The following is a 13,833-nucleotide window of genomic DNA, read 5'->3' on the forward strand; positions in this document are numbered from 1 at the left end:
ATGATTCCTGAGGGGGAGAAAGGATGGGGTAAAAAATAGAGAGTTTGGGATGGACATGTACACCCTGCTATATTTGAAATGGATAACCAACAAGGACCTACTTTATAACACGTGGAACTCTGCTCAATATTATGTGGCAGCCTAGATGGGAGAGGGGTTTGGGAGAGAATGAACACATGTATATGTATGGCTGAGTCCCTTCCCTGTTCACCTGAAACTGTTACCACATTGTTAATTGGCTATACTCCAATACAAAATACAAAATTTTAAAAAAGGTCTAAGTTATATTACTGGATACAAGCTTTTTTCCCCTCTGCCTATTATATAGATAAAACATAAAAAGTTTTAACATGTAGCATTGTGCCAGTAGGGGAGAAGGCAATGGCACCCCACTCCAGTACTCTTGCCTGGGAAATCCATGGACAGAGGAGCCTGGTAGGCTGCAGTCCATGGGGTCGCTAAGAGTCAGACACGACTGAGCGACTTCACTTTCACTTTTTCACTTTCATGCATTGGAGAAAGAAATGGCAACCCACTCCAGTGTTCTTGCCTAGAGAATCCCAGGGACGGCGGAGCCTGGTGGGCTGCCATCTATGGGGTCGCACAGGGTTGGACACGACTGAAGCGACTTAGCAGCAGCAGCAGCAGCAGTGTGCCAGCGGACTTGATTAGACTTGAAACATGTCTAATAATTAATTTATAGCAATTTTTCACCATCTAAGTTTTTTAAAAGGATGATTGTGTAATGAGGGGTGGGTGTTTAGTATTTTGGGGAAACATGTAACTATTATATCCTTATCAAAGTCATTAAATAACATAAAGCAGAACTTCCTTAAATTTGCTATACATACAATTTAGGCAATTAATTATAAATTTTAAAATTTACTGTTAAATTATAAAATTTAAAATTTGCTATACATACAACTTAGGCAATTAATTATAAATTTTAAAATTTACTGTTTCTTACTGTTAAAGAAAAAAGGATGATTTCATCAATGCTTTACTATCCTGAGAAGAGGTGAAAGAATCTAAACACAAAATGAATATAGTATCTTCATTCAATTGTAGGAAATAACTTTGCCGCACATTGAACAGAATAGAATTGTTCTCCAAAAGCATTTCTAATGTAAATATAGGTCTTTGGAGTCTCATCAAAATCAAAGTTTGTTTAAGGATATAGAAACTTTCTAGGTTAAATTGAAGACCAGAAATGCCTGGCTGTCTTTTGGAGGTTAAATCACAGCTCCTCCAGTCTCACTTCCTTTTGTATTTAAACAGCTGTGACTATTTACATGAGGCATAATTGTATTAAATAATTTATACTTAAAGAATATTGAAACTTTTAACAGGAAAGAAGTAGCTTTCCTGGTCAGTGACCAGGCTGAGTGATGCATAGATAGAGAAGTTACAAGGCAGGCATCCAACCTGGCTGTATGACTTGGAGAAACTACTCCATGTTGATGAGCTCCAAACTGAATTCTCACCTTCCCTACAAGACAAGAGAAGCCCAGCCTCTGCCCATGGTCAGCTGAGTGAGGGGTGCCAGGCCATTCCTGGGATTACCTTTAGATAATACAGACAGAATGTGCCCCTCCTCCCCAAATTCACTTGTTAAATCCTAACACCCAGTGGGATGGTATTTGGAGGTGGGGCCTTTGAGAGGTGATTAGGTCATGAGGGCAGAGCCCTCATGAACAGGATTAGTGCCCCAAAGAGCTCCTTCCCTCCTGCTGCCTGGTCCTCACAAAAGGCAAAAGAACAGCCATCAGTGACCGAGGAGGTGGGTTCTCACCAGACACTAGAGGTGTCAGCATCTTGACCTTGGACTTCCCAGCCTCTAGATGGCAGCAGTGACACAACTTGTGTTTGCAGCATCACCATTTCCTGAGACGCTGCAGCTGCCAAAGCAGAACCTGACTCACTAAGCACATCTTATCTCCAGTATAATTAGAGCTGTGTGCCTTCTTTTCTGTAAAATTTAAGAACTAGATAATATGTGGCAAAATTATTAAGCCTTCCTGGGCAGAATTAGAAACAAAAGATGTGTTAGGTCATTATTGGATAATCTATAAGTAATTTTTAAAGTAAGGCTCAAAATAAAATATGTAAATACTTGAAGACATCTCAAAGGTACCTTGAGGCCTATAACAGCTAACAGGTCTTAGACTATAAACTCAGGTGGAAAAAAATAAAAACTTTCACAATAAACATCTTCACTTCATGCTTTTATTTTGCCCAACTGAATTCTCCTCTAAGACTTAGGCTTCAAGCAAACTCCTGGAGACCAACTCCTCCTTCTTCCCATGACAAAGGCACTTAGGAGTCTGAATGGATTGTAAATAGTGAATAATTTTGGTGGTGTTAGATATCAGTGGCTGGTTATAAGAAAACAGACTTAACGAGCAGAACTGTCCAAATGGCTTTGGGATTTGTCTCCTTGGGTGGCAGCCTGCAGTGTAGCAGCAGTGACTTGGAAACAGGAACAGTGGGGCACTTCCTCCAACAGATTTACCTTTCAAAGGACAGGAAGAGATGGAAGCAACAGCAGAAGGTAACTGAAGAAAGTTCCCAGTGTGAGAGTACCTCTGACAGTGTTAAAGATGAAACCCCTTGGGATGCACAACCAGAACACAAAAAACTATGAAAACTGGTGACATCAGCCCACAGCCAAAATGATCAGGTATTCGCTGGGACCTTGACTTTGCTTGAAGTATTAACTATCTTCTGATGGAAGACAAGCCTATCTGCTCCAATATACTCCCAGGGCATAAGCAGATAAACCTTGTTAAGAAAAATGGGCACCAAACAATGACATTTTCAGAGAACTGATACAATGCTCACTATCTAAGATTAGCAGCATCCTCAAGTAGAATACAGAGATGTGGAAAGACTCAGCCATCTCCTAGGATGACATGTGAGATTCAGAGAAGCATGAGTCATATTTGTTCAACTTGTTGGGCACTTGAGGATTGCAAAATCTGTCAAATTTGAGGGGGTTTGTATTTTGAAATTCTGGCTGGATATACGTTGGTTAAGCATGTGACAATGGAAAGTGGGTAGGAACTGAAAAGTGTCAGGTCTCTTGACTTCTCTGTTCATGTAAAATCATGTAGGTTAAAAATAATTCCTCTGGGTATAAAAAGTAAGGTTAATTGACAGGGTAGAACTAGGTTATTCTGGGCACATCATATAAGTATCTGAAGAAGAATTTAGACAAATTGAGGAGATGAGTTGGTGCTGGGTCTGGAGAAGAAAAGGAAATCTGGTTAAGAGAAAATAAGAGCAGGAGATGTATACTCACCTTCACTCCCTCCCATTATTTATTGTTTACCATCAGGCTCTCCCTGGAGGATTTATTTAAACCATAAACATTTATTGAGTTTCAACTACTTGCTCAGCTCTCGGACAAGGTCTGTGCTAAACTGGGTTTATAATGATGACATGATCCTTGACCTACTGGACCTCCTAGTTTAGTGAGAGAGAAAAGACCTGTACAAAACTAATTGTGCTTTATTAATTGCCAGCAACATGGGAGGCATCTGAGACAGAGGATATTACTTTTATTGGACAGAGAAACTTGTCAAGAAATTCTTCAAATAAGAATTGATGCTAGAGCTTTATCACTGAAAATTAGGAGTTCACCCAAAGGATTTATGCAAAGGGGAGTATTCTAGAAATAACAATATATACAAAGGATAGAAGAATGGAAGGATTCCTCTAGTACATTCCTAGTGCATTTCAGTAATACAAAGTTATTTGCTGTGATTACAATATAAGGTTTGTGGGGTGAGCAGTGGAGGATGGGATGGGAGAGTCATGAAGAACTGGGTGTATCATGCTAAGAAGCTGGAGCTTTTTCCTGCAGGTGATGGAGAGACAATGAAGGCTTTCATGCAGGAGAATGACATGATCAGACTCTAAGATATGTGAGAGTGAAAGGATAGCTCCAGGCAACAAAGACTAGGCTCCAAAAGCAGGGGAAAGTATTTCCGGTGGTCCCACAGCTGGGCAAGCCAGCTCCAGGTGTTTGGTTTTGTTTTGTTTTTCTATATGCATGCTCACAATAATCAATGGTACATGTATTTTCATAGCTTTTTAAAAAAGAAAGAATACAGTATGAGAAAGTGGGCTCTGACAAGAATTCTTTGAAAGTTAAAAAGAAAAAATTTTCTTTAAAGATTTGTAAAGGCTTTTACTAATGATACTCACTTGGGTAACATGTTTTATCAGTATACTGGGTCACAATCATATGCTTTATTTGTAGCCTTTAAAGTATCATTTGATCATATAGTAGGCTAAAAACAAGAGAAAACAAAAGAAGTCAGAAAAAAAAAAATTGTGTTTGAAAGAGGCACAAGCTGGAGAAAGGGTTAGTAAGCCCTACTGAAATCTCATGTTGAGAGCTTAGTGCATAAACGGGAATAAATGTGCTAAAAGAATCTCCCTCATCTCCTCAGTTTTCCCCTTTAATTTCCAAACCTGGTCCTTTAATTTCCCCTAATTTTTTCACTAAAAGTCTTGGCTAAAGGGCTTCTTATTGAAAATAATACTTTAGTGATATCTCACATTACAGAAATTTACTTCTCTTTCTACAAGAAATAGAACATGCTGTCAGAATTCTGGTCCCTCTTTTTGGAAGCACCTTAAAAATAGGTAATCAATGAAACTGGTAAGGTTTTTGTCTTGTTCAACTATTTCCAGAGGAATAAAATGCCCAAGATATATCCTAAATATTGAATGTGTGTAGGCAAAGATAAGGAATCGGTGCAGGCAATTTACTGGAAATACTTCTCTCTCTTTCCTTCAGTTTGTGAAAACCAAAAAAGATCCTGGTTTCTACTTTCATTTAGGCTTTTATGCCCCCTAGTGGATATATGGTATTTCTGCAGCTATAAAATAATGCTGTGATTTTTACAGCATTTCCTTTGTGCAGTGTGTGTTCAAATTGCTTACACTGACAATTGATATGCCCTTAAATAATCAAATTATAAATTTTGAACATTATTTGGAAACTCCACTTGTGATAATTCAATAAAAGCTTCAAAAATTTTCAGTAAAATGCCTATGAAGACTGAGACTATCATGGAGTTCCCTGACTCATCTGAATTTTATCCATGAGTTCCTTAAGAATCCATGGACTCCTGGCTAGGAACGTCCAATAAAGGGAGTGTGGGGTTATGCTAAGATTATTAATGTTGTAAACAGTAGAAAAAGAAAAAAAGAAAGATACGCTTTTTAAAAATAGCTCAAAATTTTGGCTTCAATTTAAAGAAACAAGAGAGTACACAGATTACTTGAAATAACTATATATGTTAGATAATCCAAAAAAATATCAAACTTTCTACACAGCCAGGATAGTATAGTGATTGATCCTACAGGAAGAGAGGTGGAAGCAAAATCAAGGCAGCTCTTTTTAGGCAAACATTGATTTTAACATGTCAAAGAGAAATCTGTCTATTGTCAAAGTAATAGCAGGACCCCTCTGGCAAACAAGTTCTGTACCATAAGCAGGTGTTATATAGTAACACTTTTTTTAAGCTGTTTTTTATTTGCAAACATTGCAGCTACCATAAAAATTATCCATCAAACTGTGATCCTTATAGAATAATAAGTTGATGGCAGAAAAATTCATGAATAACATAGCTACTGAGACCCTAAGGGGTTGAATTATTAGTTAAGAAGTGATCCAGCTTCCAGGTTAGAAGAAATTATTTCTCAGTCTAACTCAGAAGAGCAGTCAGATCTAGGAGAAAAATTCAGACACAAAATCAGTAATTACAACACACACAGACACACACACACACACACACACACACACACACCTATGCACATACACACACATAGCTAACTGCTTTCACAAGGAAGTTGTTATACATATTACTTATATTCCTCTAATTATTTTGTTACACATCTTAATCCATTTGGGCTGTTATAACAAAATATCACAGATTAGGTAGTTTATAAGCAACAGAGTTCTGGAGGCTGAGAAATCCAAGGTTATGGTGCCAGCAGATTCTTTGTGATGGTCGGTGAGCTCCATTTCCTGGTTCACAGACAGCCCTTCTTTCTGTATCGTCACAAATCGGTGGGACTAGGGAGCTTTGTGGGGTCTCTTTTTATAAAAGTATGAAGCCCATTCATGAGAGCCTCACCCTCATGACCTAATTATCTCTCAAATGCCCCCCTCTTAACATCATCACAAGGGACATTAAGATGTCAACTTATGAATTGTGTGTGGGGATAGTGAGGCATTCAAATATATCATAATCATAGCAGGTATCTATTTTTCAGATGCTTCCCTGATGGCTCACTGGTAAAAAAATCTGCCTGCCAGTGCAGGAAATTCAGTCAGGAAGATTCCCTGGAGAAGGAAATGGCAACCCACTCCAATATTCTTACCAGAGAAATCCCATGGACAGAGGAGCCTGGCAGGCTACAGTACATGGGGTTGCAAAAGAGTTGGACATGACTTAGCAACAAAATTTTTCAGATACTTGTATCCCCAAATCTTGGTTTATGTCTGATATGAAAATGTCAGGGTTTTTTACTCTAACATAGTAAAATACAGTCTTTATTGAACCAGCACCTGCCCTATACAACGTACAGGATGTTCTGGACTTCAATGCAGCTGCACAGAGTCCATTCACTCTGTCTCTGATAACTAGCAATTTAAGACTTTTTCATTATAAGGAAGAAAAAAGGAGAGTGAGTTTGAATTACAGTAAGCATCAAGGTTTATTTTCAAATCAGCATTTCCTTCCTGTTATACGAAGATCTGTTCTACCTTTATAATTATTCACAGAATTCCTGGGTTTTGTTTTCTTTCTTGTTATCCATGGGAAAGAGTTTCACAGATGGAAAGTCATGCCTTTGCTGGGGAGGTTTGCCTTATATAACATTTCTTCTTTATCCAATGAGCCTACATTTATGCTCTCCAAACGAAAAGAGAAGAAAAAAATAGAAGCTATATGAATAGGACTAGGAAGCTAGCAGTATTGTGTTCGCACTGTGTAAAAAAAATTCAAGGAAATTGTTCTCCATTTGAGATCTAAATGTATTTAGTCATCTGATTTCTGGAGAAATGCCAAAAATGGAAAGTTTGAGTAGATATTAGTAAAATTTGGTTTGCAATGTATTATGCTTGAAAATTATCCACGTTCGCATCTATTTCAGTATTACTTGATAAATTGGAAAGATAAATGGACAAAGGATAGATGATATATTCATTTGATTGTCTTAGTTAACAAGATTTACCACTGTTTGATTGTCTATGTTAACAAGATTTACCACTTTTTTGGCATTGAGTGCATTCCAGAATTCAAGTACTTAGCATGAAAGTTTTGGATAATATTTGAGATTAAAATCTTCAAGAACCAATGACTGAAACTATTCTTGAGAAATTGGTCCTCCACTCAATATGATCTTTCACATATGGCAAAATATTTAATTTTAACCAAGTATTTTAGGGGGCTGTAAGTACATATTTAGAATTAACATTTTATGTGAATAATACCCCTATATTGTACCTTTTAACTGATATAAGGAGGAAAGGGAGCAATAAACATAAAGTTTGGGGGATGCTCAGGGTGAAAAAGGAGCAGAAAGAACCTACGGTGACTCTCTATGGTAAATGTAGGAGAAAGAAGGGAAAGTTAGAAGAAAGAGAGGAAAGCAGATGTATCGGGAAAGCGTCCCTTCCATTAATAAAGTTCAAGTCTGCTCATTTTTCATTGTGTAAAATTTATTGATAGTTTTTCTTTTATATGATGCTATTCTCTCCACTGTTTTCTTCTTTCTTACTTGACCTTAGAGGCCTCTTATAGTCTTTGAATCAGTTTTATTTACATATAGAAAAAAAAAATGTCTCTGTGGAAACAAAAACACATCTTTGTAATGTTCTAATGTAACTGTTTTAGGAAAATGGATTTTTGAAGACTTGAGACCTAATATAAAAATCTGAAGAAGACAGAAAGAATAGACTATATAATACTTTTGGGCTTAGCATAAATGTAAACATCAGGAGTTGGGCAAAGTGAGATGTGTTTTTATATGATAGAAAATAAAATACCAACCATTATACAAGTTGTCTAGGATAAGAATAATCATTAAAAGATGGGCAGTATTGTAGGCAATATATAAATTTTAAAATGATCATTTAGCCACTATAAGTGTCACCTCTCATGAGGAAGCTTTCTCTGCTAAGCCTTTCTTCCACTGGATTTCAAAGAGATTACTCCTGAGGTCTGTAATGCTGTTTAGCTTCTTAGTAAGAATTGGAGTTTGAATACTCCAGTAGGAATAGGAATAGAAACAAAGGAAAGCAGCTGGTTTTGCTAGCAAACTGTTTCCCTTCCCTACCAGATTCTATGCCCAATTACAAGTTTGCAATAAAAATTACCTGTTTCAATTCTCAAGGTCATTCCCAAGCAAGCATGCATGCTAAGTCACTTCAGTCATGTCCAACTCTTTGCGACCCTATGGACTGTAGCCCACCAGGCTCCTCTGACCATGGGAGTCTCCAGGCAAGAATACCAGAGTGGGTTACCATGCCCTCCTCCAGAAGATCAGCCCAACCCAGGATCAAACCCAGGTCTCTTAGGTCTCCTGCACTGGCAGATGGGTTCTTTACCAATAACACCACCTGGGAACCCCTTCCCAAGTGAGAAGAGAAACCAAATGGACAATATAAGAACATATACAAATCATACTGTGCCTTTTCCATGATTCTCCAACACAGTCAAGCTAATGAAAGGTGCTTTGAATATTAAAGATATCAATAGCAGTTTAATTGTAAAAAGGAGAGAGGGGTAGGGAGTAGAACAGACAGAAAAGTACATTTAGTGCCAAAGGGCGTGTGGACGGAGGCAGCAGGTGTTCCTTTGGGATCACCCAAGCCTTGGGCTGCCCTTACACACATAATCACAAGGCTGCTTGGTCTTAATATCCTGCCCCTTCTGCTTCCTTGTGCTTTCGCCATCTTCCATGGCCTTGAGGATCATCTTAATTTTCTTTGTTTTCATTGATTTTTGGTTCCACTGGGTCTTCGTTGCTGCTCGTGGGTTTTCTCTGGTTGCAGCAACTGGGGGCTACCATTTGCTGTGGCGCATGCGCTTCTCACTGTGGCGGCTTCTCTTGGAGCACGGGCTGTAAAGGACTGTTGGGCTCAGTAGTTGAGCACATGAGCTTAGTTGCCCTCAGCATATGGAATCTTCCCAGTCCAGGGACTGAACCCATGTCCCCTGCATTGCCAAGCAGATTATTAACCCTTGGACCACCAGGGAAGTTCCATCCTAATTTTCTATTATGTGGGAAAGATCTGTGGAACCCAGGAGTAAAACATTGAGAGGTGTTCCCACCAATGAGGATTTTGTTCTCCCTGCTTCTTCCCACATAATCATAGCACACTGGCCAGTCGTCTCAAGCATTCGCTTATGCTTTCTTGACTATAAAGTAAATTCGGATTTAGAAACAAATATGACAAAGGCAAATAATAGATACAATTGTATTTGATGCAGATTAGCAGAGCTTTATGGCATTAAACCACCCCTTTTTTGTCTATTACCTCTTTTCCCTTATGCATCCTTCTAGATGGGAATTTGCTAACTTTCAGCAAGCTGGTTCATACCCTTACGTTTCCCCCTTTTGTTACAGTACAAACAAGATATTTCATTTTACCCGTCTTTTCCCTCTGAGTAGTAAGTTCACTTTCTGCTTTATTTATTCAAATTATAATCTCTGCTGCTAAGTTGCTTCAGTCGTGTCTGACTCTGTGTGACGCCATAGACGGCAGCCCACCAGGCTCCTGTCCCTGGGATTCTCCAGGCAAGAACACTGGAGTGGGTTGCCATTTCCTTCTCCAATGCATGAAAGTGAAAAGTGAAAGTGAAGTCGCTCAGTCGTGTCTGACTTAGCGACCCCATGGACTGCAGCCTACCAGGCTCCTCCATCCATGGGGTTTTCCAGGCAAGAGTACTGGAGTGGGGTGCCATTGCCTTCTCCGAAATTATAATCTCTATTTATATTCAAAAAGGATTTGCAGTGATTATTTTTCTAGTTGAATCCCAGACACCTCATCAAAAATTTCTTTCCCATGGAAACCTGCTTTATCAATTGGCCCAGCATCTCTTTGACTGAATCCCGTAGAATCTATTTTCTCCCTTCTTTTAGGTGCAGCCTTTCTGATAGCATGATTACCCCCACCCCATCACCACCATCAGCTGCCAACTGAGTTTACTAATCCCCACTCTTCTTAACATCTTACTGAGCTTTGGGTTCAGCCAGCCCTTTATTTTTTCTAATAATCACAAGTATGCTGGCCCTGCCTGCAGGATGATATAATGAGCCTAAAATTTTAAAAACTAGTTAAGAAATAGTAATTTTAAAAAATCTCAGAGAGGCAGGAAAAAGTATATGATGGATTCATTTAGTTATTTTACTTATATTTTTAAAGGTTTACTTTAATTACATGGACTTAATCTGTATCTTCTCTGGCTATAACAAATAGTTAGGTTTTTATTTACTTTCTCTTCTGAGAGACTTTGAGATCTTAATTGCTAAACATTAAAATCAAATCTCTGTTTTGAAAAGCAGCTTTTATGTATGCATGTACATATGAAGGGGATGTGTGTTAAAGACTTCTTCAGAGCCCACGCATAGTCAGTGCAAAAGGAAAGAAGATATTTATAAACCATGGCTGGGTACTCAATGTGATCTGTGGCAAACATGGTATAAAAAGTTAATCTTCCACTGATATATCCTTATGGCAAGAAAGACCCCAAGCCTTTTATGCTCACCATCTACATTCGTTTAGTTTTGATTGTTTCCTTACTAACATCATTTTCAGATTCTGATTTAGCTTCCCTGATGGACTATGGAAAGAGGTCCTGTTTCACATGGATGCAGTCTGTTTCAAGTTCTTGGGCTGGGTTGTTTTGTTTTGTTTTAATGTAAATCAATTCTGTCATATTGATGCCAAAACCGTGTATGAATTTCAGTTATAGTGAATTAGCTCAACTACTGATCAAATACGGACAAGAGTGAATCATTGGGCCTTCAAAGCAAAAGACCAGAGCCTGGAATAGGGTCAGCAAATGTGGTGCTGGTTAGTACAGCCTGTGGTCACTCTCAGCAGCCTGTCCTGAGCCAGTTCTGCAATTTCCATCTCCGCGTGTATATGTGTTAGTCACTCAGTCGTGTCTGACTCTTTGCAATCCATGGACTGTAGCCCCTCAGACTCCTCCATCCATGGAATTCTCAGGGAAGAATAATGGAATGGGTTGCCATTCCCTTCTCCAAGGTATCTTCCTGGCCAAAGGATTGAACCCAGGTCTCCTGCATTGCAGGCAGATTCTTTATCATCTGAGCACCATATTGACATATAAATGCCCAAAAAACAGTGTTAATTAGAATGACATGTCCTAGATCACTCTTCAAGTTAGAGTATCCCCAAGTACTCCCAAAGTCCTTGAGTCTGGATTCCAATATCTGTGCCTTGTTTCTAAGGACTAAACTCTCAGTGCACTGAGCACCCCAAAGCCCTGAAGCAAACAGGGAGTAGTTGGCACTTCAAAGGTGCAGCCGGGTAACTTCTGCAATGCTATAACAGATCTCCTTCTTGAAACTAATAGAATGTTTTGTGTCACTTATATCTCAATAAAACTGCATATATTCAATCGATAGGTTGTACACCTGAAACTAATATAGTGTTGCATATCACCTGAAAGTGAAAGTGAATCAAAGTCACTCAGTCATGTCTGACTATTTGCAACCCCATGGACTGTAGCCTGCCAGGCTCCTCCTGCCATGGGCTTTTCCAGGCAAGAATACTGGAGTGGGTTGCCATTTCCTTCTCCAGGGGATTTTCCCAACCCAGGGTTTGAACCCGTGTCTCCCTCATTGCAGGCAGACTCTTTATCATCTGACCCACCAAAGAATCCCTAATACCAGGCGTATTACCTATATTTCAATAAAAAAAAAAAAAAACTCCTCCTTGTCCCCTTCCCCAACAATGAACTGTTAGAAGAACTCTGTATCAATAAGGTAGTGAAAACATATTCATTTAAGTAATATTTAGGAAGAACTTTCTGTGTGCTAGTGAGATACAAAATAGAATAACTGCAGTTCATCAAGGTTATAATCTCATGTCAGCAGAGTATGTGGGGAGCCAAGGAAATTGTTTCACATTAACAAATTAGAAAGTTTCATGTGTTAATAAGTCCTTTAAAGGTAATCAAATGGGAATATGTTTTAGGGAAAGACTTGGGTGAAAAAATAATACCGCTATGGGGAATGTGGCCAGAAAATAACTTCTGGAAGAGAGACATTTAAGTCTCAACCTGCATAATGATGATCTAGGGGCTTCCCATGTGATAGGAAATCAGATGGTCAATGTGGCTGGAAGACGGGGAGCTGGATGGAAGACAGTGTGAAATATAGCCAGAAACTAACTGAAGGATGTAGGCCTTTGGAGACAAAAGTAGGAACCTGGGTTTATTCTAGTTTCAAGTTTATTAGAAGGTTTAAATAAAGTAGCAGTAGCCCAAACTCCATTTTTAAAGCCATAACCCTCGCTGCTATGGTGGTGTGAATTGTAACTTGTAATGGGGCAAATGTAGAAAAGAGAATTCAAGTGAGAAGTGGTATCCCTGGCTCTGGTTGAGGAAAGAGACCCAAATGGAATATAATTTGGTTTGGTCAGAGTTAACAAGGCTAGCTGAGTAGTGAGATGCATGGACTGAGGATAGGGTGGTTTTTTCAGTGTTGATATGAGCAATTGGGTGGTTTGTGGTTCCATTTAACTAGAAATGGTAGATTGCAAGAGGAATAGATTTGAAGGGGCTAGAGGAAGCTAGGGAGAAGGCAATGGCATCCCACTCCAGTACTCTTGCCTAGAAAATCCCATGGATGGAGGAGTTTGGTAAGCTGCAGTCCATGGGATCGCTAAGAGTTGGATACGACTGAGCTACTTCACTTTCACTTTTCACTTTCATGCATTGGAGAAGGAAATGGCAACCCACTCCAGTGTTCTTGCCTGGAGAATCCCAGGAACGGGGAAGCCTGGTGGGCTGCCGTCTATGGGGTCGCACAGAGTTGGACATGACTGAAGCGACTTAGCAGCAGCAGCAGCAGCAGAGGAAGCTAGGGAAATAAGAGTTCCTTTTTGGCTAATTTAAGCCTTAATAGGCTCTTAAACATCTAGTGGTAGGAATAATCAGAGCAGAAATGACTGAAGAGATGAGTGTGATTTTCAAGACAAACATCAGAGATATCAATGTAAATTAGTGTGTCAGTAGCATATAGACAACAAATATGATTCCAGGAAATCCTGGAATCTGCCTGCAATGCAGAAGATCCCAGTTCAATTCCTGGATCAGGAAGGGATAGGTTACCCACTCCAGTATTCTGGCCTGGAGAATTCCATGGACTGTATAGTCCATGGGGTCACAAAGAGTCGGACCCAACTGAGTGACTTTCACTTTCAAAGTACAGATAGTTCAAGCTATGGGATTGGATAAAATCACATAGGAAGAGGGTTAATACTGAGATGATAAGAGCCTGAGACTGACATTACTCTAAGATTTAGAAATCAGATAAGAGAAAAGGAGGAGCCAGAAAAGGAGATGGAAAAGTAGCAGCCAGTGAGGTAGAAGGTCACTAAGGGAATGTGCTAACCCTGAAGACGATAGAAAGTATTTTAACTAAAGAGAAAATCAATCAAACATAAATAAGAGATTAAGTAAGATAATCATGGAGAAATGGCCATTGTATTTCATAAATGAAGATTAATGGGACCTTGGAGAGTTCAAGTTTTTAAGACATTATATCTGATGAAAG

General features: G+C 39.1%; 1 protein-coding gene across 1 annotated transcript in view; it reads left to right on the plus strand.

Moving 5' to 3' along the window:
- KCND2 (potassium voltage-gated channel subfamily D member 2) overlaps positions 1-13,833 on the plus strand; it is a 563,422-nt gene that overhangs the window by 531,704 nt on the left and 17,885 nt on the right. The window lies entirely within an intron of this gene.

The sequence above is a fragment of the Bos javanicus genome, chromosome 4 (genome assembly GCF_032452875.1).
Source record: "Bos javanicus breed banteng chromosome 4, ARS-OSU_banteng_1.0, whole genome shotgun sequence".
Taxonomy (NCBI): Eukaryota; Metazoa; Chordata; class Mammalia; order Artiodactyla; family Bovidae; genus Bos; species Bos javanicus.